The sequence below is a fragment of the Myotis brandtii genome, unplaced genomic scaffold (genome assembly GCF_000412655.1).
Source record: "Myotis brandtii unplaced genomic scaffold, ASM41265v1 scaffold112, whole genome shotgun sequence".
Classification (NCBI taxonomy): domain Eukaryota; kingdom Metazoa; phylum Chordata; class Mammalia; order Chiroptera; family Vespertilionidae; genus Myotis; species Myotis brandtii.
In genome coordinates this window covers 11,205,750-11,232,961 of record NW_005353838.1, presented here as the reverse complement: position 1 = coordinate 11,232,961, position 27,212 = coordinate 11,205,750, and the positions used below count along the sequence as shown (strand labels likewise).

The 27,212-nt window shown below is 37.7% G+C and overlaps 1 protein-coding gene across 5 annotated transcripts in view; it reads left to right on the top strand.

Moving 5' to 3' along the window:
• The window catches only part of ZNF385B (zinc finger protein 385B), a 361,135-nt gene that overhangs the window by 234,693 nt on the left and 99,230 nt on the right, over window positions 1–27,212 (top strand). Inside the window, exon 1 of one of the 5 annotated variants that reach the window (XM_005857647.2) lies at window positions 13,909–14,094. The exons of 2 other annotated variants lie outside the window; for them this stretch is intronic. The gene's annotated coding sequence lies outside the window, so the exon portion shown is untranslated. Of the gene's footprint in view, window positions 1–13,908; window positions 14,095–14,613; window positions 14,702–17,815; window positions 17,838–27,212 lie in introns of those variants that run through there. 2 more of the 5 variants (XM_005857646.2, XM_005857648.2) reach the window with 2 other exon arrangements.

Below are 27,212 nucleotides of genomic sequence, written 5' to 3'. Positions count from 1 at the left end.
TTGGGAAAATTGGACAGATACATGCAAAAAAATGAAACTAGACCACCAACTTACACCACACACAAAAATAAACTCAAAATGGATAAAGAACTTAAACGTAAGACGGGAAACCATAAAAAATCTTAGAGGAATCCACAGGCAGCAAGATCTCAGATATATGACAAAGCAATATCTTCACCGATACAGCTCCTAAGACTTAGTTCTTACTGCAGTAGGCTGATGGTATGGAGCTTCTTCTCCATGTCATAATTACCATTTGCAGGTAATGATTACTTTCTACTGCCTCAGTATATTTTCATATCCAGTTCTCTCCTGGATCCTTTATAACCCATAGAAGAATGCTTGAAGCCATCCATTAAGAGAGCTTTTCCTAATCCCCCAGTTCTAGCAAAAGGATCACCTTCATCACAACACAATTATTAATGCCGTAACCAGGAAGGCAAACATACTAATGTAGCAGAGACTACCGGAACATTGTTGATATGGGATTAGAGCTGCTACCCAAACAACTTCTACCTCCTGTCCTCTTCCAGAAATTATAATTCTCTGTATTATCAGCATCCCTTTACCACTGATTTTCTCTGAAATTATTATAGAATATATGAATCAGTATGTTGAGTTTGGCAGTTGTAAAATAAATATTTGTCTAGAATTGGTGTGCATAAATGATTATATACACCCTACACACACAAATCATAGCACAATGTGGTAGGTCTGGTGATGGGAAATGTAGGTATTATAGGAACAGAATAGAGGGATACTTCACATGTCTGGGCTGGTCAAAAAGAGATTTCCTCTATTAAAGAATGGATAGCAATAGGCAGATGAAAGTGGGGAGGAGACCCACCATGAATTTTTCCAAAAGGTGGAGGAATGGGACTGATCTCTGGACAGTAGTGGGCAGTGGCTCCTCAATAGTTATAAAGCGAGATAGCATACTAGTGGATGAGGAGCAAAATGAGTTCATGAAGATGTTCTGTCTGGCAAAAAGCAGGTTTAAAATGTTGTTTGTAAAGCCCTTGGGCTGAGCCTGCTTTCTTCAGGTAACTTGTTGGCCCTTTCACTCCTGCTTGTAGTCAACCAAGCTGTATTCACACGTAAGTGACATGGCTGACCCTGAGACATTAGTTTGTGAGCTTTAAGATTTAAAGGATCCCCTTCTAAACCATAGAAAACTCAAGATATATGAGGTATGTAAGAGCTTCTTGGTGATGATTATTTATTACTAAAGGCCCGGTACATGAATTCCTGCACAGGTGGGACCAGGGGGTCCAGCCAGCCTGCCCCAATGGGGCCCCATTGGGCCGGGCCAGTGGGGGGAGGGGCTACGGGCAGTTGGCCAGCCAGCCCCACCCCTGATCAGGGTGTTGGGGGCCGATCGGGGCCCGGATCAGGCTGGTTGGCTGCCGCAGTGCGCATCATAGCCACCAGTCGTTCCAGTCATTCCGCTGTTCCAGTTGCTGGGCTTTTATATATATAGATTTATTTTTTAATTGACTTTATTGGCCTGATACTGGTTAATAAAGTTACATAGGTTTCAGGTATATAATTCTATAATACATCAACTGTATAATGTGTTGTGTGTTCACCACCCAAGTCAAGTCTCCTTCCATCACCATTTATCCTCCCTGTAATCTCTCCTACCCCGCTCCCTCCTTTCCCCTCTGGTAATAAGCATACTGTTGTGTGTGTCTGTGAGGTTTTTTAAATTTGTATTGTTGTTGTTTTTGCTTAATCCTTTCAAAGTTCTAACTTGGCCAGGCCAACCTAGAGTTGAATTATGAACTACTAGAGGCCTGTTGCACGAAAAGATTCATGCAATACACCTTCCCTCCCCCTGGCTGCCGGCACCGGTTTTCCTCCAGCACCCGGGACCCAGGCCTTCACTCCGGCCGGAGCCACCTTCCAGCCCGCCAGCCCCGGGTCCTCCACAGGAGGGCCGGATGAGGGCGGGGCAGGCAGGATGGCGCTGTCCCACCCTGCCTGCAGTATGCAAATTAGCTGCCATCTTTGTTGGCGGTTAATTTGCATATCATGCTGGTTAGCAATGGGAGGCGTAACAATTGTTATGGAATAGGGATTCTAATCACCAGACTGTAAAATGTTTCTAAATCAGAAAAGCACTTCTAATGAAATGTTAGAACATGTAAAAGTCTTCTAAAGATAACTGCAGAAGTTTATTAAGTCATTGAAAAAAGAGCCACCTAGTTTCAAATGTTTCACATTTTAGTTACTTTTCTATTCATCAATAATTTGGAAAGAATTGATACATTTAAAAAGATAAACTGTCACAAATCTATAAAGATCCTCTTACTATATCATAAATACTGATTGGCCACAGTACATGCAATTTTTAAAAAATATATTTTATTGATTTTTTACAGAGAGGAAGGGAGAGGGATAGAGAGTTAGAAACATCGATGAGAGAGAAACATCGATCAGCTGCCTCCTGCACACTCCCTACTGGGTATGTGCCCGCAACCAAGGTACATGCCCTTGACTGGAATCGAACCTGGGACCCTTGAGTCCGCAGGCCGACGCTCTATCCACTGAGCCAACCGGTTAGGGCCACAGTTCTGTTTTCCCATGAATATATTGTACTGTATATTTGCCCCTCTATTAATGAACTGAAGATATAAGATTCAAACCCCCTAATCAAGGGATAGGTAACACTTCTCTAAAAATACCCTCTTTTTGTTAAATTATTTTGCCCATTTCTACTGGGGAAAGATATTGTAATCAATTTTAAACGGCATTACAGTAAAGGAGTAATTTTAAAAAAATCATTCCTTTTGGTTCAGAAGAATATAGGTCTGTATAAAGATAAAATAGAGTGAATCTAATAATAATACTTTCCTTGTTATCAAGTGAATGTCAGAGCTCATTATAAACCTCAATTTCTACGGCATTTTAATGAGTTTGTTTTGACCCTATTTCTTTTATTCACAAATAAACTGGAATATAAAGAAATTAAAAATTTTATCCAAAGTCACATAGGCATTATATGTGAGTAACCTTGGCATTGCTGATGCAACATGACTTTTTCCTATCAGATTGCTTAAAATATTGATAGAGCCCTTGAAACCTTCTCATCTGTTTCTCTTATTTCCTTACACAGTATTGATTTCTATTTTTTTAAATTCAAAGATTCACACAGTACAATTGTAAAAAATTCAAAAGTACCTTTCCTAAATTTTTTTTCACCTAAATTTTAGATTTTTTTAAAAAAAGAACCAACTGTAATACATATGATAATAGCTAGTGAATAATACACACAGTATTCATCAATATTGAGCAAAATGATACACTGTACTTTTGAAAAGTATGTTTTCAAGAACTGAATACATCCTTTAGGGTTTTGTTTGTTTGTTTTTTGTTTTTGCTTTTTTTCTGGTAGCTGCTAACTTCACAAAGGCAGATGAAGTTTAGTCTGACAAAATAAAAAAATAAAAATCATATTATTTTTTGATCTGAAATTAAATTCTATTACTTAAAATTTTCATCCTGGTAATAGCACATGTGAAATTCTTGGAAGTTGAGAAAAGACTACACAACTGAGATATGTTGATAAGGATTCATTTCTGATATAGATGCATGTGTATCTATAAAATGAATGTGTAAAGTTTGAGGAGATATGTTAGAGAGGAATATGAATTAGACACCATCTAACTTTTTTTACCTTGAAAGGATCAACATCTATTAGGTTAACATCAAATACTTGAGAGCAAAATCTTAATACATTGACTAAACCTGAATCTTTGTTGTAATATTTGAGACACCCGAAAATCAAATATAATTGTTGAAATTCAAACACATGGTCATTTATCAACCAGTCCTGGTAACTTTTATGATAGCTACATATTTTACACAAATGATTATCTTTTACAGAGGAATTATAAAGGAGCCTCATTCAGGGATTCTCTCTTTCATGGCTATTATCTGTCCACCCTTCCTCCCTGTGGTAGAAAAGAAGCAGGACACAGTGGGAAAAGGAGCCTAGCACTAAGGCCTTGGACTCTCAGTCTCAGTGAGCGGTATTAAATGAAAACCCAAAGTCCTGACTTGCAGTGGTTAGGATGCAAGTCTCATCATGTCATGGCCTTATTTAAAATCTGTTTTGACTCTTCACTACCTTTAGGTCATCTGAACACATTAACATGACTTATGAGACCTGCATTAGTCTGGTCTCTATTTACTTTTTCAGGAACATTTCTCACTCCAGAAACATGCTTCAGTCAGTACTGAAATTCTTGACCATGCTTGCTCTGGCTTCAGGCCTCGCCTCAGATGTAGTTCCCTCTACTTAAAACAAACCTGAAACCAGCTCTTCTTGTTCTCTTACTTCATTCCCTTTTCTCTAGGTAAATCCTACTCTTAGGGTTTTCAGTTTGGACTTTACTTTTTTTAAAAAAAAAAATCCTCACCTGAGGATATGTTTATATTGATTTGAGAGATAGAGGAAGAGGGTGAGAGAGAGCAAGAAAGGGAGAGAGAAAAACAACAATGTGAGAAAGAAACATAGATTGCTTGCTTGCCTATTTGTACCCAAACTAGGGATGAAGCCTGCAACCTACTAGTACTAGGTATGTGTCCTGACCGGGAATGGAACCCACAAATTTTTGGTATACAGAGCGATACTTCAACCAACTAAGCCACCCGGCCAGGGCACACATATATCTCTTAAGTTAAAAAGCATGCCACTAAGTTGATAAATAAAGCATGTTATCCTCTTACATTGATACATACATAATCATAAAAAAAAACTAACAGAACACCAAGAAGGCCAGGTATTGTTTTAGAATTCCAGATATCACAAAATTCTGTGCCGGAATGTGGAATCAGTGTGGCTCCTATCCCACCCCTTTTTCTTCCCGCCCAGCTCAGTCCTGTACTACAGCAGTGTGGTCCCATGCCCCACTGCCAAACTTCAGCTACATCTCCTGAAAACAGCCATCCAGAGGCCACTCCCTGGCCCATGCAGGTGTTGTCAACCTTAGTGGGACAGATCTGGAAAAGAGACCTTTGCAGGCTGTCGAGGTGCTTCTGGGGCTATTAAGACATGGACACATGGAATCCTATTACCCAGAATGTGATCTAGAAGTTGGGGAGGGAGAGCATAGACTCCGTGTAGGTCTGTTCCCTTGACCTGCAGACTGATAAGAAGCCTGGGTAGAGAGGGTTGTATCTAAGAGTGATAATGCAAGCAGGAGATGACCTAGATTTATTCTAGAACTTATACCCCAGTTATACTCTTAGTAAATACCTGTGAGGGTGTAGCATCAGCAAGGACTGTCTAATATTGTATTGTTTTTTTTAAAAAAAAACACACATTCAAATAAACCTTAAATGTTGTACATACATCTTTCCTAACTAACCTCTTAATTGTTTATACTTCAAGATCATGTGATCTCTGTTCTGTGGTATTCTGGGAAGCAGTTTAAACTAGTGCCTATAAGCACATTCTTTCAAGTTAAAACAGGGTTCTGAGTTGTTCGTTTAATGGCTGTGAAGCACTGGACAGAGTGCTTCATCTGCTGAGTAGATGTAATAAAATCTTCTTCTAGAGCTGTAGTGAAAGTACAGGAGGTTAAAGTCTTTAACAGGCTTAGCTCAAGTAAATGCTCACTAGATCACAGTGCTGTCTGTCATCATCATCATAATCGCTGTCATTATTTTTACAGCTGTTATTGTCTGTAACTATTGCAATGACCTTGGGCAAGTCATGTAACCTCTCAGAACCTCAATTTCTTCATCCATAAAATGAGGTCTTTGGAGCAGAGGATAACTAAGGTTCTGTCCACGTAAGAGTAGGGACTTTTTGGAGTTCCTTCTTTTTCAGTTTACATTAAACCTGAACTTGACCTCCAGGCTATGTTATAAATTTTTAGTAGAAGTTAGCCACTATTCCTCTGCTATCCTGATGTGTTTTATTTTGGACAAGACTGATATTGAATCATCTGAATCTTTTGTAAAAACTGAAAAACTCAGGGTTACATCTGCAGTTTATAAAGCAAGTATTTGCTTTACAGAAAGATTCACTGTAGGTGTTCTTTATTCCCTGGCTCTTCTTGCACATTAAAAATCAAATTTGATTTACAGAAAGATATTCAGTTTGCATACAATTTTCAGAAACATATGCAGATATTTTTAATCTCTTTGAATCACAGAATCCTTTGAGAAATGATTACATCTGATTCCATTATCCCCCAAACGAGCATTTGTTTGGGGGCTTTGTTTTTGTTTAGGCTTTATGCCAGAAGCATTTAAATTAGGATCTTCGACCCCTTTTCTCAAACAATTGCATGCAGATATTTGCCAGCCTCATGTTGACAGCTAATCCTCCTCCTATCCGGTGTTTTCATGTCATCTCTTTGGAGCTGGGATGACTTGCAGGAGTGCTATGATGCTGTTGGGACACGGGGCAGGCAGAGAGCTCAGGAATGATGGATTCTCTTGACTGGACGTGATTCAAAAGTTTTGATCCCCTACGTGCTCCAACAAAAGTTTGGCTGACATCTCTATAAGAGAGTTGTCAGCTGAAGAGCAGAGAAGTGGCCTGTCAGACTCAGAATGTCCCATTTGCCAAGTCTCACATGAGAAAAGTGAAGACAGCCCCATGTGGAAAGAAGACCTGCTTTCTGAAAGATTTATTATATAAGGGTCATGTTGCACAACATGTGCTAGGTCCAGTAGACTCAACTCCTCCTTGATTCATTCATGTTTCATAAGAAATCTAATTCATCTCTTTAAAAAGGAAGCAGTAGGTGGGGTTAGAATAAATGAAGGACCTTACATGAATGACAAACAACCTGAGTCTTATTGGCATTAGGCCTTGGTTCTATAAGCTGATATTGAACTTTTTTTCATAAATAGCCTGATGCAATATTATGAAGAAATCTCTAAGGTTTGCACACTTAAAGACTTTATGTATTAAGGGGATGTCTGAATCTCCATGTCCTAACCTGTCAGAATAGAACATTCTTGATGAGTTGGAAATAACACTTAGAAATCCATTTTTGGTTTCAAGTTATTTTAAGATATGCTATCTTATCATAGACTTCACAGTGTGTCCTTGAAAATCATGCTGTTTACACAGGGATATTAAAGGCACAATGAGATTTGGTATTTGATTTAGATTTTCCTCATGATTTCCCACATGATATAGAACTGCTTCATGAAGTCACTTGCTGCTAAGCATCTCAGACCTTTATTTGGCAGTAATGAGAAAAACAACTACTTAAAAATGTTTGGAAGCGGAATATGCATATTTAGAAGTAGCTAAGATCTGATACGTAATTTTTTAAATATGCTACGTATGGTGCAAGAGATTCTTTACCAGTGTAAAGACAGTCCCTTCTCTGAGCAAGGGTGCATAGCATAGCGGTTAAAGTATGGCATCTAGGGCCAGACAACATGCCTTTGAATCAGCTCTGCCACTTACCTGTTTTGTGACCTTGAGCAAGATAATCTCTGTGTGTCCTGTTTCCTCATCTACAAAATGCAGAAAAGAGCAAGTTTCCCTTACTGTGTTAATTTGAAAACTGAGTACATTAATATATGCAAAAAGTGCTTAGAACAGTGTTGACATATAATAAATGTTATGTGTTAGCCATTGTTATACAGATGAGTAAAGATAACCAATAAAATCTACATTAGCATTAGAAGGTTCAAAAAATAAGTTAGTTTATCCTTAGTTTAGGATAAGGCTTCACACTGAGTATATTCTTATCTCTGTCTCGAGAAAATTCTAACCTAACAAGGACAGCTGCCATTCCTTCTGCTCCCCTATATCAAGTGTGCATAGCAGTGGGTCCCGTAACATCTGTGGGCTGAGGATCCTCATGTACCTATAAATGGAAATGTGCACCAGGGATTTGGTAGATTCAATAAACACCATGTTTCACACATACCCAATATACGCTTGCCAAATGTATGTCAGCCCTCCTATGATAATGAAATACCTTTATTTTAAATGGTACCAACTGCACGACAGCATTGTATGTAATCAGTGAATACAAAGGGGTGGGGGAAGCAGTAATAACACATGAGGAGTTCTTCAAACCATTTAATCTTTAAAAAGTGTCTTCATACTTGAAAAGGCTGAGGAAGTATAGTTATTCATTCATTCATTTAAAGTAGATATTGAGAGCTACCATAGGCCTGGCTTTGTCAAGAAGCTGGGAATACAGCACCTGAAATATAGAAGATCCCTGTCATTGTGGAGGTTATGTTCTCCTCGCCCATATTACTTCTCTGTCTGTGCCCATAATCCACACTAAGTTTTATGTCTTAGTATTAGTCGCAAATTGTTTCAGATATCTTATTTTTGTTCTCCAAATAGATAGTTACCTGCATAAGGACCAGGGATCCTTGTTTTCTGTTTACCATAATGTCGAGTACAGTGCTGGGGGTCGGGGGGCAAAAGTAACAGTCTTTTTCACAGATAACTTCTTCTTTATGGACTTGCCTACTTTAAATAAGTAAATTTGTAAAAATCTAAATTGCTTATTCTAGTGAGAGGAGACAGTGAACAATTGAACAAAACAAGATACTTTTAGAGACAGGTAAGTGGAGTAAATTAAACAGAGCAATGTAATAGAGGAAAGGCCTTGCCGAAGGCCTCAACTGAGCTGAGACAAAAATGAATTGGGGAAAGAGTTTCATGCTGAGGGAACAGCAAAGGCAAAACCCTTGGCAAGAATGAATTTGACATGGTTGGGAAAGATAATGGAAGCTTAGATGTTGGTGGAGGATGGAGACAAGGGGAGGGTGATGGATAGAAAGTGAGGCTCTGGAAGTAACAGGGACTTAATCATGTGTTAACTGTTGGCCATGGTAAGATTTTTTTCAAAGTGCAGTGTGAAACCATTAGGCACTGAAGTAACTTGATAAGATTTGTATTTTTAAACTGCTTGGCTGTTGTGTGGAGAACCAAGTGTAGGGGCATATAAGTGCTCCCAGAAAGACCTGTTGAGAGCCGTTAGCTGTTAGATGTTGCTGGCTTAGACTAAAATGTGGCAAAGACATGGAGAGAAGCAGAAAGACGTGGAATATATATTGGAGGTAGAGACAACAGGACTTTCTAATCGTCTGGATGTAGGTGGTAAGCAAAAGGAGGAACCAAGGAATCACATATTTTATGGCCTCTGTCAAGTCCTGCCTTCCCAGTGAAACTGTCTCCAGCCATTCTAACCCACTATTGTCTCTCCTTTTGATGCAGCCGTTGTTTTTTTAGTTCACAGTACGTGCAAGGCACGGTTCTAAGTGCTTATGATACATTAATGAATGAAGATCCTTGCTATCATGGAGGTTATGTTCTCCTTGTCCATATTACTTCTCTATCTGTGCCCATAATCCACACTAGGTTTTCTGTCTTAGTATTAGTCACAAATGGTTTCCGATATCTTATTTTTATTCTCCAAATAGATAGTTACCTTCATAAGGACCAGGAATCCCTGTTTTCTGTTTACCATAATGTTGAGTACAGTGCTGGAGGTTGGGGGCAAAAGTAACAGTCTTTTTTCACAGATAACTTCTTCTTTATGGGCTTGCCTACTTTAAATAAGTACATTTGTGAAATTCTAAAACTGCAATTCAGATCATTGCAAAGGCAATCATTTTTCCATTAAAAAATAATTATTTACTCACTCAAGAGTTACTTTAAAACAACAGACTTCCCTAATGAATGTAATTAAAAGTTTATTAACAGGTCATTATGTATTTGTCAGGGGATAGGGGTAAAGGAACTGAAGTTAGAGTATCAGTCATCATAGTCAATTTTAAATTATCCAGAATGCAGACAAAGGAGCTGAAATTTAGAATTGTAAGTAAAAAGAAAACAAGTTCTGATTTCTAAAAATTTAAACATATAGACAATTTCATAGAGGGCTTTTATTTTCTAAATTTACAACTTGTAAATGACAATTTAAATTCATTTTTTAACCAGATCACATTCATCCTAACAATGAAAAGTAATCATTGGAATACACAAGAAAATTGGCTTCTGGTTATGGCTTTTGGAGTATGTCTTAAAGTACATAGAAGAATTGAAAAGTCATGCTTTTATGCTTTGCTAAGAAGATGGAACATCTTCACAAACATTGATAGGATGTTGATTCCTTTTCCAGACCCCATGTAATGTCAGCATTGAGGTGCTATTGCTAGTGTAATGTTCTACCTGATTCACCTCTCCTGTGGTTTAATTAAGCTTTTAAGAACTGCCCCGGTAATCCAATGACCATTTATGATTTTGTTTTTATGGAAAATGCTACTGAGTTCTAGAATGCTAACTTTAACCCCAAGGTTAGGAACATACCCCATTTATAAGGGCTCTTATTAAACTTGTTTATTTAATTCTCATAAACCATTCACTCTTTGAAGACCATCATGTTATTAATGGAAAAGAAAACTTTTAATCAGGTAGTATGCAGCGGCACAGTTCTTATAATAAGAGTGTACATGTTGTTCCCTTTACCTCATTCGTCTCTCAACACATTCATTAAGTGTTTACTCTGAGTAAGGCACTAGGCAAACAGCAATAAATCAAGTCTGATCTCTAACCCAGAGGAGCTTAACCATTTGTACGCCATAAGCGTCTATAGACGCAAGCTGCAGACCTTTTTCAATTAAATTCAAAATACTGTGGCAGTTAACTGGTTAAAGCTTCTTGGGGGTGGGGAGTTAGAGACACATACCCAAATAGAATGTCCTAAGTACCATGAATTAAATGCATTGTGGGTTCAGAGGAGAACAAGATATTTCTAATGGAAATGGGAAGACTTCCTGGGAGAGATGACATTTAAAGTGCCACTTGAAAATGGAGAGAATTTGAAAGGGGACAGAAAGGAAGGGCATCCTGGGAAGCATGCACAAAGTGATAGAATTAAGAAAATGTGTATGTGCAAGAACCTGCCAGTGCTTCATACAGTGAACAGGTCTGCAAGGCACTACCTAAGGATCCCAAGACAGAAAAGTAAGATTTGGTCCTTGTCCTTAAGGGATAATTCAGTTTAGCGTGTTTTAGAAAGTGTGAGCGAGAAAATAGTTTTCAGTTAAGTTTGAGGAGGGTGATAGTGAAATAAGGTGTTAGAAGTGTAGTCTATGGTGATGGCTTTGGTGATAGTGATAGCAATATTTATTATTTTCTAAATCTTTCAACGTTCTCTGCATTTTAGTTAGAATTTAAATGTATTCATTCCTTCAGTTCTCCTCGTTAGATATGGTTACTGTTTAATTCCTACCTGTCAGCTGATAAAACTGGGGCTTAACAAGTCAATTCATTTAATGTTGTCCAGATGGTAAGTAGTGGAGTGGGATCTGAACAGGTATATTGGATTTCAGAATCTATACGTCACTAAGGGAAGTCATCAGAGAATTTGAGTAGGAAAATGATTGAGTCAAGCTATTTTTATTAAGAATTCATTTGACTACAGGGGGGAATACAATGATTAAAGGATTATGCTAGTGAACAGCTAATGAAAACCTAAATAAAGGAAATGGTAATGGGTATGAAAAGGGGAAGGAGGTGAACGATGTCATAAAGATAACTAACTTGATTCAGGGACAAGGAAGAGAAAGAAGTCAAATACAACTTCAAGATTTAGAGTCTGTGTAACTGGGAGACTCCTGGTTCCAGGCAGTGGAAAAGGGACCACAGGGGAGGAATGTCTCTTGGGGCTGGGATGACTAGTGTAATTTTGTATAAATTGAAGTGTAGGTGCTAATGGGATACATGTGGGATGGGTACAGCAGGTGGTTGGAAATACAAAAGTTGAACTTGGAAAAGGTCATTTACATATGGAATCATATTCTACCAATGGTTTCAAGGTCAAGAAGGATTGATAACGAACTTCAAAACTATAGTACTATTAGGCTGGAGAAATCAGAAGCCAGGTCACTGGATTTATTAAGTGAAATGATAGTAAAAAGTGAAAAAGTATAGACTATTTTAAAAGGAATTAAAAGTTAAGGGAAAAAAGAGAGTTGTTGGCAGACAAAGAAGCTAACAGGAATGAGATGTCTTCTTTGTTTTCCTTCAAAATGGAATGATTGAAGAAAGATGATGACTGATGGAGTAAAATCTTGGAATTGTTGGGCCTTGTGATGAGTTTGACAAGTGGGGGATGTCTAGTGCCTCTTTCCAATTCATCCAGACTTTTTCCATTTTTTTGAGGACCACTTACATGTCACTTCTCTGCTCAGCCTTTATCTCTCCTGTAGTTCCCCCCCATAGAGGCTAAATGTCCCTTACCCCATTCTCCTACTGCTCTTAGTACATACATGACGATAGATGTATGTACTAACACCAGTGTGCTTCAAGCCACCTAGAGGGCTGGTTAAAACATAGATTGTTGGGTCCCACCACAGAGTTTGTGATTCTGCAGGTTTGGGATGGAATTTTGCTGCTGGTCTGGGGACCACACTTTCATACAATTGAACTAAGCTAAGCCTCTATGAAAGGTATAAATAAAGAGTTTGGGGGTTTGAGAATGGACTAGTGTGCCAGACCTGAAAATGTTCTAGAAAAAATACTCTGAAAAGACAAAAAAAAGGAATATTTTGCCTATCTCCATGAAAGAAAAATACCTCAAAGGAAGCATCAACATAATCCCTTCTGAACGAAGAGTTTTCTTAGAAGAGTACTATCATAGTTATAGATTTTTAAAAAATAAAATAAAAAATTGAGAACCACAGCAGTGACTATAATTTTATTTTAATCATGAAGAACTAAATAAATATTAGGTGAGTAAGAAGTGCACAATTGTTATTTTGGGGGAAATTAAGTATAGCGCTAACCTGCTATGTCCCATTTAGAATGCTATTTTGTTATAACAACTGCGATCATTGGCCCTGGAGATATGCCCCTTTTTCTAAGAGCTGGTTTTATAATTACCATTTTGATTGCTGCATCTAATTATTCCCTTAGGTTTACCTGTCCCTGATAGTTACCGTGCATATCTGACATAAACAGATATACCAAATCGCTGAATTTGTGTGGGTGTAATTAATTCTGTATGTCACTAAAGTGTTGGCTGTGGTTAGCAAATGTGCTAAGTTGCACAAAGGTGTAAAATTCTTCCTGACATTTGCAAACATCAGTCATTTCAAGTTTGTTTTTTTTTATTTAGTCAGATGCCCACTAAGCTAACTCATCAGTATCAATGACAGTAAGCTTAGCATAAGCAAAACAGTCAGTCATAGCTACCGGTTGTAACATGGATATATCAGAAGCCCTATTCTGATCACGTGGTCAGATGTCACTAAGCTGGAGACTGAAATTACGGAGTTACATATATAAGTAAATGGTGTATCATTTAGTTCCAAGCCTGCACAACTGCTACTTTCACCATGATTATTCCCTATATAACTGAAATTAGGTTTTTTAATTGAAATGCAGAGACATCCCCATTAATCAAATTATCAAATTAAACATCCAATTATCTGCTTTTTAAAATATGCTGTCAATATTTATTTAAAACCTAGAAATCCACAGTAAAGGAAACAAATTCTTCATGCCTAACAGTATGCAAATTATTCTGGACTAACAATACAAATAAAGTCCATAGTTTGAGAACACATTTCTTTTTGAATTAAAAACCATTTTAAGATAAAGATTTAGTTGCCCGCCTAGAAAAGAAAAAAAAAATCCCCTTAAGTGATACCAAAAAAATCCATATTGTTAAAAAACATAAATATTTTTGAGAGAATTGAATGGCTTTTCTGGGAAAGAGAAGTGGGTGTTAGCTAGATTTCATTATTACTGTGGCAAAGTGGTAGTTTCTGGGAGATAATCAGAAAAATTACCTGAAAGAAAGTGACTTGCCAGTCTTTTAGGATATATTTGGTTCAGAGTTGTCAGGACCTAGTCTGCCCTCTCCCTGGAATCAAGTTGCAAACACCATCCTCAATAGTAATTAGAGCTAAGCGGCAATTAGTGGACCTATGATTTGTTCGGATGCACTGCCTGTTGCTGTTTCCTAGCACCACATTTCACAGGAGCACCAGGTTGAAATCATGGAATTATTTAGCTCTCAATGTAATACCTCATAAAGTACTCATGCAGAAGTGACCACGGACATAACCTTAAAAATGAAGGTAAGCTTTGCAAATTGATTAGCATTTACACCTCAGATAACTTTTTCATGACAAAATTGTAAAACAATTAAAATCAATTTCAGAAGAAGAAGAAAAAATATCAGAATTAGAGCAAACAGATTTTGCTAATTTCATAGCTTCCTTGCCCAATATCATCTTGGTTTTCCAAACTTGTTTTTTTATTCAGATTGTATTATTGGGTCACTTTGCTGAATATAATGAAGATGCGACTGCTTTCCCACATTTCCTGTCTTTATGAACTACTACGGTTTCATTTTCTTTTGAAGACTGTCTCTGAATAACTACTAGGTAAAAATGAGATTCACGTTTAATCCAAGTACTTAGAACCCTCCCTCTCTTTTCTCTTCTCTTCAGGAAGTATATTTAAATTAATGAATGTGCGCGTTCAAGAATGGACATTCAGACTGACAGAATAGTGGCTGGTAGCCTATAATAACATTGAGTGACGTGGGCTGTTTGCACTCCTGTCACGTGATTTTTATGATAGGCAAGTTCAAGTTTTTAAGCTTCCATCTAGTTCAAGTCAAAACTCAATGGCTTCATGTTTATTTAGACCCTTGGGCATAGAAATCTCTCTGGAAACCAGGTAAGTTTAGTTCCTCAAGAGGGAGTATTGTCTGATATGCAGATAGACGTATTTTGTTTGTATGCAATAGGTATTTATGAAATTCTAGTTTCTATTTTTATATTATACTTTAGTTTTCTCCTAGCTAAAATATCCTTTTTCTTTCAGTTTTGCCATTTTTTAAACATGACTAGATATTACTGTTAGGAAAGAGCTTAGAAACTCTTGGCACTAGGAAGATGTTTTTATCTCGTGGTCCCTAGTGGGATTTCAGGTGGTTTGGAAAAGATTGAAAGAGCATCAACTTCTTTTATTCTACTCATTGGTGGATTAGAAGGGTAAACACAGAGGGTTCCGTGTATTCTGGCAAATAATGAATAGATGAAAGCCCATGCAAGGTCCTAGAGAATGTGATGCGGGAACTCTTAGCAGACACTGTTGCTCAGTGTCGTTACCATTAGAATTTTTGTATGTTTGCTTAGTCATGGAATTGTATTTTCTTTATCAGAAAACCATGGGGTGATAGTAAGCCGTGTAATAGTTTAGAAGTGGACTTAATATATGGAAAAGTACCTGTGCTCTCCAATGAAAAGTTATAGTATTTTTTTCTCTTTTTTTAAAAATAATTCTTTATTACTGGAAGTAATACATATGTCCCCTTTTGTCCCCCAAGGACTCCCTCCAGTCCTCCCCCACTCCCTACTCCCCCTACCACTCCCACCTCAGCCCCAGGCCCTCACCACCCCTTTGTCTGTGGCCATGAGTCACGCATATATGCATACAAGGTCCTTGGTTGATTACTTCCCACGCATCCACCCTCCCCTATTTATACACTCAGGTCAGTGATGACAAATTTCTATAAAAATATACCATTACATTCTATGGTGGATTTAAATGTTTGAAACTGATGTGACTACTTGAGACATTACCTTAACTGTTTTCTCTTGTCACAAGGACAAACTTATTCTAATATTATCAAAATCGTACTATTAATCTTTTGATTTATAGATGCAAATATTGAAAACAAAGTTAATATAATACAGCTTTCAAAGCAAGGTAAATGACCAATTTTGAGTGCTTTCTAGTTCACTGCCAGTATTATGGTGAGAGAGACAGAGACCAAGACAAAAAGTTGAAACAGACAGACAGGCAAACACACAAAAAGAGATAAAAAGGACAGAGATAGAATTGCCACAGACTGGAGAGAGATGAGAGAGGCCGAAAAGGCAAACAGGTGAGATGGAGAACTCCTGAGACAGGTATGGGACAGACAGAGAAAGGGAGTGTTAAAGAAAAAAACACACAGTCACAAGTCAATCAACATTTGGAAATAGAGACTGTACAATTTTGGAACTTTGGATACTTTTTTTGGACTGTAAGTGGAAATACGCTTTGTCAAATTAAATACATTGAGTACAAGGTCCTTTCTTATGAATTGTTTATTCTCCATTTGTGTCCTTTAAAACAAAGAGAGCTTAAAAGGCTGTTTGAAGTTCAAAAGAGACCAAGAGTCAAAATAAATGTTTGTCTGGAAAATGTTTCCATTCCTTTGTTGCCTTATAAAGCAAATCACTGAAAAGGAAAGTGATGAGTACTATGATTACATTCTCTATTTTCCATGTGGCTCCTTATTAAAATACCATTGTCTTTGACGTTTGGGGATCATTGGGCGAGTGAGGGGTCATTTTGGAAGCCAAAAGGAAATTCCACAGAAGAAAAACTGGTGCAAAGTCAGTATAATGGTACAAGGATAAACATGATACACAGGGACAGGGACAGTCATTTATGATGAATCACTTCCAATGCAGAAAATCCTTGTGCATTCTTCAGAGGGCCTTATCTGATGCTGTACTGCCTATCACTAGTGCCCCAGAAGCTGCCTGCGTGACTGAAACGAGTAGCATCAATTTCTAGGCTGTCAGGACAATGGCAGAATTCCAGGAAGGCAGGCCCGGGATTGGCCATTCCGTTCAATACCCACTAAAGACGCTTTGGAGTACAAGCATCCCCTGGGTCACAGGACACTCTGTTTCTCAGGATAAGAGTGATATTACATTGTCTCCCAGGCGTCCCTCTGTTTGAAGGCGTTAGATGTCCTGCTTCACTAGATTGTTCCTGCTCATATAGTTTTTGTTCGGCAATTCTTCATTCTATACAGATTTCTCTCTCTCTCTCTCTCTCTCTCTCTCTCTCTCTCACACACACACACACACACACACACACACACACACACACACACACAAAGATAAAAGGGAAGGAGATTATTTGGGGAGTGACCTGTTAGGAAATTCCAAATAAGGAATCGGTGCTAATTCTAGTCCACTCTGCAAAAGTATGCCAAACTCACCACTCCCCCTTCCCTCTCCAAACCCCCCTCACCTTTCCCCCATCCTAACTCCTCTTTTTCCCTGTTACACTCTCTGCTCACCCCATCCCTGGCATGGCTGGATTGGTCACCTCACACCAATTTTCCACCGGGTTGCATGGTGGCTCTCATGCTGCTTGCACAGCAGCCCTGCCGGGTAGGTGTCGTCTCTCTGCTCCTGGGTGAAATTAGTCTCCTGACCCATGGAGGACGAAGAGTGTCTTCTTCTGTGACGGTCACCGTGATTATAATACTCCACTAGAATTTGGTGGCTATGGCATATACTTACAAAAAGAAAAAAAGGGTTACAACACAATTTTTACCATTTCTATTTATTCTCGAATGGTGCTTTCTATTTAGAAATTTATTACTTTTTTTAAAACATGGGCAACAGCTTTTGAATTGTTTGGTTAATATGTAAGCTAGAAGAATCTCTTTTCTCTACGAAGGTGGGAGTAAAGAGCACCGGCAGAACAAATATTAACTCTGTTTCTTTACGTTGAGCAAGCTTCTGGGGGGAAATATCTTTTTAAAAGGACCATTAAGTAAACCACTGTAACTTTTTTTTTCCTTTTGGTTCTTAAATGCAAATAGCCTAGACACTGAATGCAAGAACTAAAATCCTCTGACACTAGGGGGCAAAATTTTTCATGTCTTAGAGCCGGTGAGCTGACCTCCTGAGTTGCTGAATGCAGCCACTACAGCAAAGCCCTTTGTGAGAGCTGCACAGGAGAGGCCTAAAGGCAGCCAGGGGCCTCAAAGGCCCTGCAGCTTCCATCTGCTCCAAGGAAGGTCAGTTGCCATTGCTTTAAAAAAAAAAGTGTCTGATGGGCTTATTTTGCTTAGTGATCTCACTTATATGTGGAGTCAAATGAACAGAATAAACTGATAAACAAAATTGGCCCAGCGAAATGGAAGCATGGAACAGAGTGATGAACTTCATAGGTAAGGGGAGGGGACAGGGTATGAGTGGAAAGAGATTAACCAAAAAAATGTATATGCATATATGTATAACCCATGGACCATGGACACAGACAATAGTGTGGTGAAGGCCTGGGGAGGCATTGGGAGTGGGGAGGAGGTGACCAATGCGGGGAGTGGGGAGTGGGATATCTGTAATATTTTCAACAACAAAGATAATAAAAGAAATGTGTCTTTGCAGATAGCATTTTGCTTGCAGTTTTGATAGAAGCTCAGTGTAAAAGCCACCAACAGAAATGTGAGTGTGCATCCTACTATGAGGCTATTTGAATTAGTTATATTGATCCACACAGTATGGTTAAAAGTGTAGTGGGAATATTAGAAGAATTATTTAAAGTGAGATGTTGCAATCAGTCTTCAGCCATTCTATAAAAGGGAAAGAAATGTTGCCTCTTGACCGCTGGGGCTTTTCTCTTTCATTTAATTTCTTTCTTTTATTAATCATATTATAAAAATATTAAAATTAAAATCTCATTTGAAAATAAATACTTCTAAATTTCAGACAAAATATAAATAGAGCCCAGCCAGTGTGTCTCAGTAATTGAGTATCGATCTGTAAACCTGCAGGTTATGATTGGGTTTGATTCCCAGTCAGGGCACATGCCCAAGTTGCCAGCTGGATCCCCAGTAAGGGGTGTGCAGGAGGCAGCCAATCAACAATTCTCTCTCATCATTTATGTTTCTACCTCCTTCTCCCTCTCTGAAATCAATATATATATCAGACCAAACACCAGTCTACTTAAATTTTTTAAAAAGTTAACTATAATATATCATTCTTACATACCTTTGATCTTATAGACAAGTGTCCCTGAGCAAGAAATTCTAGGTTTGATTCTATCATGTTGCTGGTGGAAATAGGCTTCTTTCACAGAATCACAAGAAAAGTATTTTGGGGACCCACTCATAGGAAGATGAGGTGCAGTTGTAAGATTTATTGGAGTGAAAACATAGTACTGCCCCGTGTGCCCTTTGTCTCATCCATGACCAGATGACTCAGCTCTGTCTCACTATGGAGCCATAAGCCCACACTTGTCCTCACCTCACTCGGAAGGACAAAGGCCCAGAGATGCAGAACTTCTCTGAGTCTCATTTTTCCATCTGCATGTCCTCTGCCAGGGCTGCACTTGAGCTACGGCACTTGGACCCACGCTTGGACCCACAGAGCTGCTACAAAGAGAGTGGTCTCAACAGAAGAACTTTTGTTAAGCTTTAATTTTATATCCTTCGGTTTGGGAAGGAGTAAGCTCTATCCAATCTCTTTCCTGGCTTTTCCTGGGCTTGTGCTGGAGCCTCCCACTAACCAGTCTCTTTTCTGGATCTTCTGTGTTTCATGTCCCTTACCCAATCCAATCCTTTCCCTAGGCTAGACTCCGCCCCTTTATGCCACCATATTGCCTTCTACTGCACATGCCTTAAAGTTTTGCCTTGTCATCTGGTTTCTACTCCATATGCGCTTATCTCCCCCACACCATCTTGGTTTCTACTGGGCTATGGCCCAGCAGAGGAATTTCCCCTTTATTGTTTATTCCTTCCCCACATAGTCTGGGTGAGTGGACCGGTCATCCTCCAGGAATATTGGGAACCTAGTCCTTCCTCCCTACACAGGGGGGTCGGAGTGGAAGGAAGTTGTTAATCCCCTTGTCAGGGAATTGGCTAGCCCCTGGGGTGTCTGGCTGCTCTAGCTTCTTAGTTAATCTGGCTTAATGTCTGATTCCATTTGCTTTCCTCCTTTATTAATATTAACTAACTACCTACCCCAACAGACAGATACCAAACTGGGTTAAGTTCTCCAAAATACACTTTTCTTACATAAAATGAAGGGTAAATTCCTAAATTATGTTCACCTCTAAAATTTTATGAAGTATAATTCCTCTAGAAGTATTCAGTGGTTTGGGAAACATAGCTGTTGCTTTTCCTAAGAAAGCCTGTATTTTTAGGAAGATTTCTTAAAAAAATAGTCCTAGTTCTACGCTGTCATTAGGTCCCTAGCATGCTGTACGGGAGAGCAAATAGCTTCTCTGTATGTAACAGAAGGAGGCTTCAGACCTCAGAAAAGTGTCTCGATGCCACAGACAGGAATCACTGGGCAAATGTAGCTCAGGACCATCTCCCTGGGTCTTTTTGCCAGAAAGTTTCATCAGGCTACTGTGACCTCCCAATCCACTCTCGACCTCAGACAATTTTAGTAAATCCCTGTCTGGAGATAATTTTGGCTTCTTTAAAGCCTTAGTAATTTAGAAACTAAGCACATGACATTCCCTTTTGATAAGTCAGGTGTATTAAAAACAATTTTAAAAGACTTGACAAAGCATTTGTCAGAACCTTGTTTCTTTCTTTTTAGAGTTTCCGTTCTTGTGCGGTCATACTTAATACTATCAGGTTACAAGTGGAAAAGCTATAACAAAGCAAAATATTTTAAATTCAGTTTAAAAGAAGACAATTGGGCCTGAAGACTTTTTTTTAAAAAATCAACTATCTTCTTTACTTAAATTCTGAAATTTTCAGATTTTTCAGTGTACCTTTAAAAAAACGATTGCAACTGATGAAGTATGTCACATGTTTAACCAAACTATATTTGGTAATATATAGTAAGTAAATCTTACCCACTTTTTTCAAGATTTAAATGTAAGAAACTCAGTGCACGGGCAAAGTATTCCGATATAAATGAATCACCACTTGGCCATATGCATGTTGCTGCCAGCATTGAAAAAGCTATCCATTGCATCTTAGTGAAAGATTCGTCATTTTGTGTACAAGCTGGCATATTACTAAACCCAAAGGACACTGAGGCTTAAAATCTATCATGATGTGGTTTCACTGCTGTTTTTACATATAGCATTTCATTGTTACTTATAAACTTCAGTGTGGTACTCAAAAGGATTTATTTTTAAATGCAGTGTTCTGCCAAGATTCTGCTGTTGGAGCTCTTTGGAGGGAACCCTGACCTATCCCGAGGGAGATGCGGGCACAAAACTGCCAATTGCTAAGATTTTGTAGATTCAGAGTTTTAGACACACATTTTTCTTTTTGACATCACTGAATTCTGTATCAGTCTTCTCTATCCACGTCTGAAATTCAGCGAGGAAGCATCAGCATTAAAGAGAACTTTTATTTACTCACAAATCATTCAGAATTAAAATCAACCTGGCAGTGGGAAAAAAAACTCAGAAAACACATCCACCTTAAAACTATACAAACTTGACAGTATTTGGAGATGTTCTTATGGGGAATTTTGCCTATATTTGTCAAAATTGTTTACTAAAAACATTACTTTTCAGAACATTTTATTGGGGTATAACATATACAAAAGTGCACATATCGTAAGTGTAAAGTTGAATGAATGTGCACAAACATACATGCCTGTGCAACTGGCACTAAGATAAGTAGAAGAAGATTCCCATCACCATAGAAGCCCCTCCAGTCACTCCACCTCCACCTTATCTCATTCTTCCTGCAAGGATAGCCACAATCCTCACAACATAGATTCATTTCGCCTGATTTTGTACTTTCCATAAATGGTATCACACAGCATGTTGATATGCTCCTTTAGGTCTTTCTCTCAACATTACATTTGCAGGGTCTGTTTGTTGTTGCATGTACTTATATAGGGTGTGGCAAAAATATGTTTACAGTTGTGAGTATACAGAACAGAGTTTATTCCTGTATTATCATTTATTAATTACTAGAGGCCCAATGCACGAAATTCATGCAAGAGTAGGCCTTCCTTCCTCCGGCTGCTGGCACCAGCTTCCCTCTGGCACCTGGGACCCAGGCTTGCTTCCCTCCTGCCTCTGGCAGGCACCCCATACCTAGGCTGGCTTCCCTCCAGCCCTGGCTTCGTCCGGAAGGACATCCGGCCTAATGAGCATATTACCCTTTTATTATTATAGATTATATTTTCAAAACAAAGAACTATAAACCTACTTTTGTCCCACCCTGTATATCATTTTTTCTCATTGCTATATTTATCATTGCTATATTTTTCTAATTGCTATATAACAGTCCTATATTATGTGACTGTTTTATTGTGTGACAATACCAAAAACATTTATGTATTATTTTACTGTTGATGGGTTACTTGGCTAATTTCCAGTTTGGGGCTATTGTAAATAGTATTGCTATTGAACATTCAAGTGTATAACATTTCTGTTAAGTATATACTTAGAAGTGAAATTGTTGAGTCAGGTTATGTATAGATTCAGATTTAGTAGATATTATGGAATAGCTTTTAAAAATTGTAACAATACTTTAGATAAGAATTCTTGCCAACATTTGATAATCTGTCTTTCTTCATTGTTGCCATTCTTGTGGTATGTAATGTTATCTCATTGTAATTTTAATTCATATATTCCTAATGACTAATTAAGTTAAGCATGTTTTTGTACGTTTACAGGCCATTTTAGTACCTAATTTTGTGAAATATCCATTCAAGTCTTTTGCCCAATTTTCCTATTATATTGCCATTTTCTTATTGACTTGAAGGATTTCTTTATTCTAGATTCAATCCCTTTGTATATATAATAAATACCATCTCCCACTCTGTGGATGGCCTTTCCATTCCCTTGATAGTATTTTATTCTTACAATTTTATTCTTAATAATAGAGTATGCTTACTAATTTTTATTAGCATCCTTTGTTTCCTATTTAAGAAATCTTTGCCTACTCCAAAGTTTCAAAGATGTTCTGATGGATGAGGTTGGACTTAACTACTTTGTGCTTCAGTTTTTCAGTAAAAATTAGGCTAATAATAGTACCTTGTTTAATGCTTTATTGTGAGTATATATGTATATATACTTATATATAATTATATATACACTTATATGTGTGCATGCATATATACAGTTATGTAACATATTTAGGATAGTATAAATGTACACATATGTAATATGTTTAAGGTAGTGCTGGCACATAGTATACACTTTGAAAATATTATTGTCTGGTATTTTCAGAAGCAAAACCCTTTATCAGTCACATCCCTATCACATAGTCCCCTCCTACTTGCCATGTTTTATGGTTTCTCGGTGAATTTGTTTTCCTCACATGCAGACTGAAAAAATAATAGACATAATGAGAGAAGGGGTGAAGGAGATGATGGTTGGAGATTGTACTGATAAGAGGGAAAGTTACTTAGTATAAGGGGCAACAAAGCTGGGAAAGCAATAAAAAGAGGAAACTGTTTGGTAGAAAATCTGAAATGCCACTTATTTACTTTCTTTAAAGAAATCTTTGGTAGTCCTATAATTGACATCATATCTGACTAATAGATATTTATATATTAAGTTTTTTTTTTATTTCAGTACTCACTAATGCAGACATATATAATTATGGTATAAGAAGAAACTACTTCTGCATAATATAGAATATATACATATTTGATCTGATTCTATGAATGCTTCTCCACATAGACTTTCTGTGATTTTGGCGTACTCTCCTTTCTAAGAATGAGATGTGTTTTTTGTTTGTGTTACGGCATAGAAAGAAGAGCCACTAGGAATCCTCACAGCTATAATCTAAATAGGCCTTCAGAATTATATTTCTAAAGGTCAAAGACTAAGTCAATAATTTCAAGTGTCACCTTGTCCTCAAATGAGGTTTTATTATGATGGATTGTGACATAATCTGTTGACATAATAAGGCACCTATTATGTTACAAAGACAGTTGGCTGAAATAATAGTTTTCTTTATGATCATAGCAATGAATTGTCTTTCAGATATTATTGATTTCCTAGCTATGATGACTACAACTTGGATTTCACCATCAAAATAAAATTTATGAGAGAGGGTTAATTACATTCTTATGGGATACTATAAGGATATGTGTCATTTCCATGTTAGATGTTTGATGTATGCATGCCTGTATGTTGTATTTAATTTTCATACAGGGAGTTTGATAAATATATATACATCAACTAGTATAAAAAGCCTTATTATCAAATAAGGTGGAGCCCTATTATTACTTGATTCAGTATGATATGTATATGCAATTATATCCTATGCATTCAAACTGAGCTAGATAGAGGAAGTGTCTCATGCCATATTGCCAAATAGTTTAAACAACAAAGGTTGGTCCTGTTTCATGAGAATAGCGATGTAAAGGGTACATTACACCAGCCTTTGTGTTGAAATACCTGCTCATTATATTTTCAACTTTTTTTCCCCTCAGTGAGTCTGAGTTTTACAGAAATTAAGCATTTTCTTGTGGGGTGCAATGCATTTTGGCCAAATTTCTGCTTGTATGTCCCAATGACTTTTGGGTATCCCAAGGTGAAGAGAAATGTTTCCCAAAAGTAGCTGCAGCAGCAAAATCTGGAATAAGGTGACAAAGTGTTGAAAAACTGCAGAAAATGCACTCTGTCCCATTCATTTCCCATTTGCAAAAACTTGCTTTGAAGCAATCAACCTTGGTGAGGCAATATTAAAAGCAGGTTTTAAAAGTAAAAACAGCAAGGTTAAGGTGAGGGAATTGATGAAAACATAGTTTATATTTATTCAGAAGTACTTTAAAACAATCTGTGTTTAACGTGGCAAATTGTCTGTCATTAAAATGCTAATGAAATGGTAAACAGCTGCTAAGTTTTTTATGCTAATGAAGGGTGGCAGTTTAGTAGCTCTCAAGCCTTGAGTTTATTAGCATAGAAATTTGATTGGATAAGGGGATCATTGTACATTCTGACCTTTGTTGATGGAGCAATCTGTTTGTCAAGTTCCATGTTCCGTTCTGTTTGATTTTAGTTTGTTAGTACTCTTGCCAGGCCCTCGGGGGCCTTGTATTACATAGTTTTTATCCAGCCACCATCATGAGCTTAGAATTTTCTTTTGTGGGGGGGAGACCTACCATGGCAAAATAATTATACATTTGTTCATGAGGCAGCTTTAAATAGAATAATTCTGTAAAATGTTTATACTTTAGACTTTAACAACGATAATAATTGTAAATTGTAAAAGGCTGTTGATCTAATAAATCTGTTTTTAACTTAGCTAAGATTTTACAGCAAAGCTTTTAAAATAAATATTTTAATAAGTGCCTTTGCAACATTTGACATATTATTATAATCGTCTTGTATCTACAAGTTCTGAAAGTTAGCAATGAAAATAATGTTATCTACATAGAAGAATAAGTATAATTAAATACAGGTGGCTTACGTGGGTGCCAGGCTGAGATCAGAGTACTTACTTTGGCATCAGGAAAACAACCATTACTGTTTGATCTATACTTTTGGCTGATTCTCTTTTTTTTCCTAATGGTTGGGGTTAACCTGAATGAAGACTTGTCATTACAGATAAATGCTTCAGGTGCCTTTCTCTTTTTTTCTGTTTTTAGGTTCAATGTAAATGAGGTATGACAGTCTATTAAACACCATTGCCAATAATGTTCTGGAATGATTCAAAATATGATGCAGAGTTCATTAAGGAAATCCATTACCAAAAATATCATTGAAATAGGAATTTTAATTATTCTGGGACACTGTATAAGAACATTGGTGGAAATTTTAATAGTTGGGAGCATTTTCCCATACTGTTCATTTCTTCTTGAAGTGAGAAGGGGATTATATGCATATAATAATTTGGGGTCCAATATAGGCATACAGGAGAAATTGGAATCCTTCCAGGGGTGGGAACATTTTTCTGCCAAGGGCCACTTGGATATTTATAATATCATTTGTGGGCCATACAGAATTATCAATTGAAAAATACCCTGCTATATATGGTCAAACATTTAATTAACTCACCCCTGATGCCTTGGCAGGGCCAGACCAAATGATTTCACAGGCCTTATATGGCCCGTGGGCTAGAGGTTCCCCACCCCTGTATACACGGCTGGTGGTAATGTAAAATAGCCCAGCTGTTTTGGAAAATAGTCTGGAAGTTCTCAAAAGGTTAAACCACATGGTTACCATATGATCTAACAATCCCCAATTCCACTTTTAGGTAAATACCTAAAGAACTAAAAACATATGTACATATGAAAACTTAGAAACAAGTGTTCATAGCAGTTTTATTAAAAGAATAGCTAAAAAGTAGAAACAACCCAAATGCCCATCAACTGATGAATGAATAAGCAAAAGGTGGTACATCTACAGTGGAATATTAGCAAGCCTTAAAAAGGAATGAAATTCAGATATATAAGACAACCTGGAAGAACTTTGAATACATTATGCCAAGTGAAAGAAGATAGTCACAAAAGACCTCATACTGTATGATGTCATTTACATCAAATGCCCAGAATAGACAAATCTATAGAGGCAGAAAGTAGATTAGTGGCTGCCAGGAACTGGGGGTGTTGGGAGGAAATGGGGAGTGACTGCTAATGGGTATAGAGTTTCTTTTAGGAATTATGAAATGTTCTAAAATTGTGGTGATGGTTGCAGAACTCTGAACATGCTAAATAAACCATTGAATTATACACTTTAAGTGGCTGAATTGTCTGGTATGTGAAATAGATCTCAAAAATCTGTTACATATTTTTTAAAGCCATGCAGTGCCAGAGCCTGTCTGGCAGAGCACCGCCTGCACCAGCAGTAGCTTACCTGCAGTATGTGGAGGCCACCAGGTAAAGAAGGATGCTTGCTACCGGAGAGGAGTGCTTTAAATCTCCTGCACGTGGGTTAGGCCATATATCTAAAAAGGTCATAGCTAATATCATTGTTAAAAGGGATAGTTGCTAAAATAATACAAGGTTCATTAGAAACAAAAGTTGAAGATAAAAATTTGAGTTCCTGTCCCAACTCCTCTCTGTGGGACAGACGCAGGTTGTAATAACCCCTTTAACTCCTCACTACCCATTTCCCACAAAGTAAAGGGCAATTTTCAGTTTGTTTTTCTAGAGAACTAATTGTTTGCATCATAACTTTCTTAGGAGCAGACAGTAACTATAAGAATCCAAGATTCCTTCCCCTTGTAAAAGCCCTATAATTATCTCTGATTTGCATAAAACATGCCTACTAGTCACCCAATAACTGTATAGTGAAGAGCATCTGGCTTCAAGAGGCTCCTCCCGCTTCTCCTACATTTTTGGCTAATCAGAGACAATGGTTAGACAACAGGATGATCTCATTCTGCCCCACCTGCCAGCAGGATCAGTGTACTGTTTATCTCAGGGGGACTGAGCAGTCTGGGCTCTCGCCATAGGGAAGCATTTCGCATCACTGTCTTAGACAATGAGCAAGAAGACCCTCTTGTGCCATT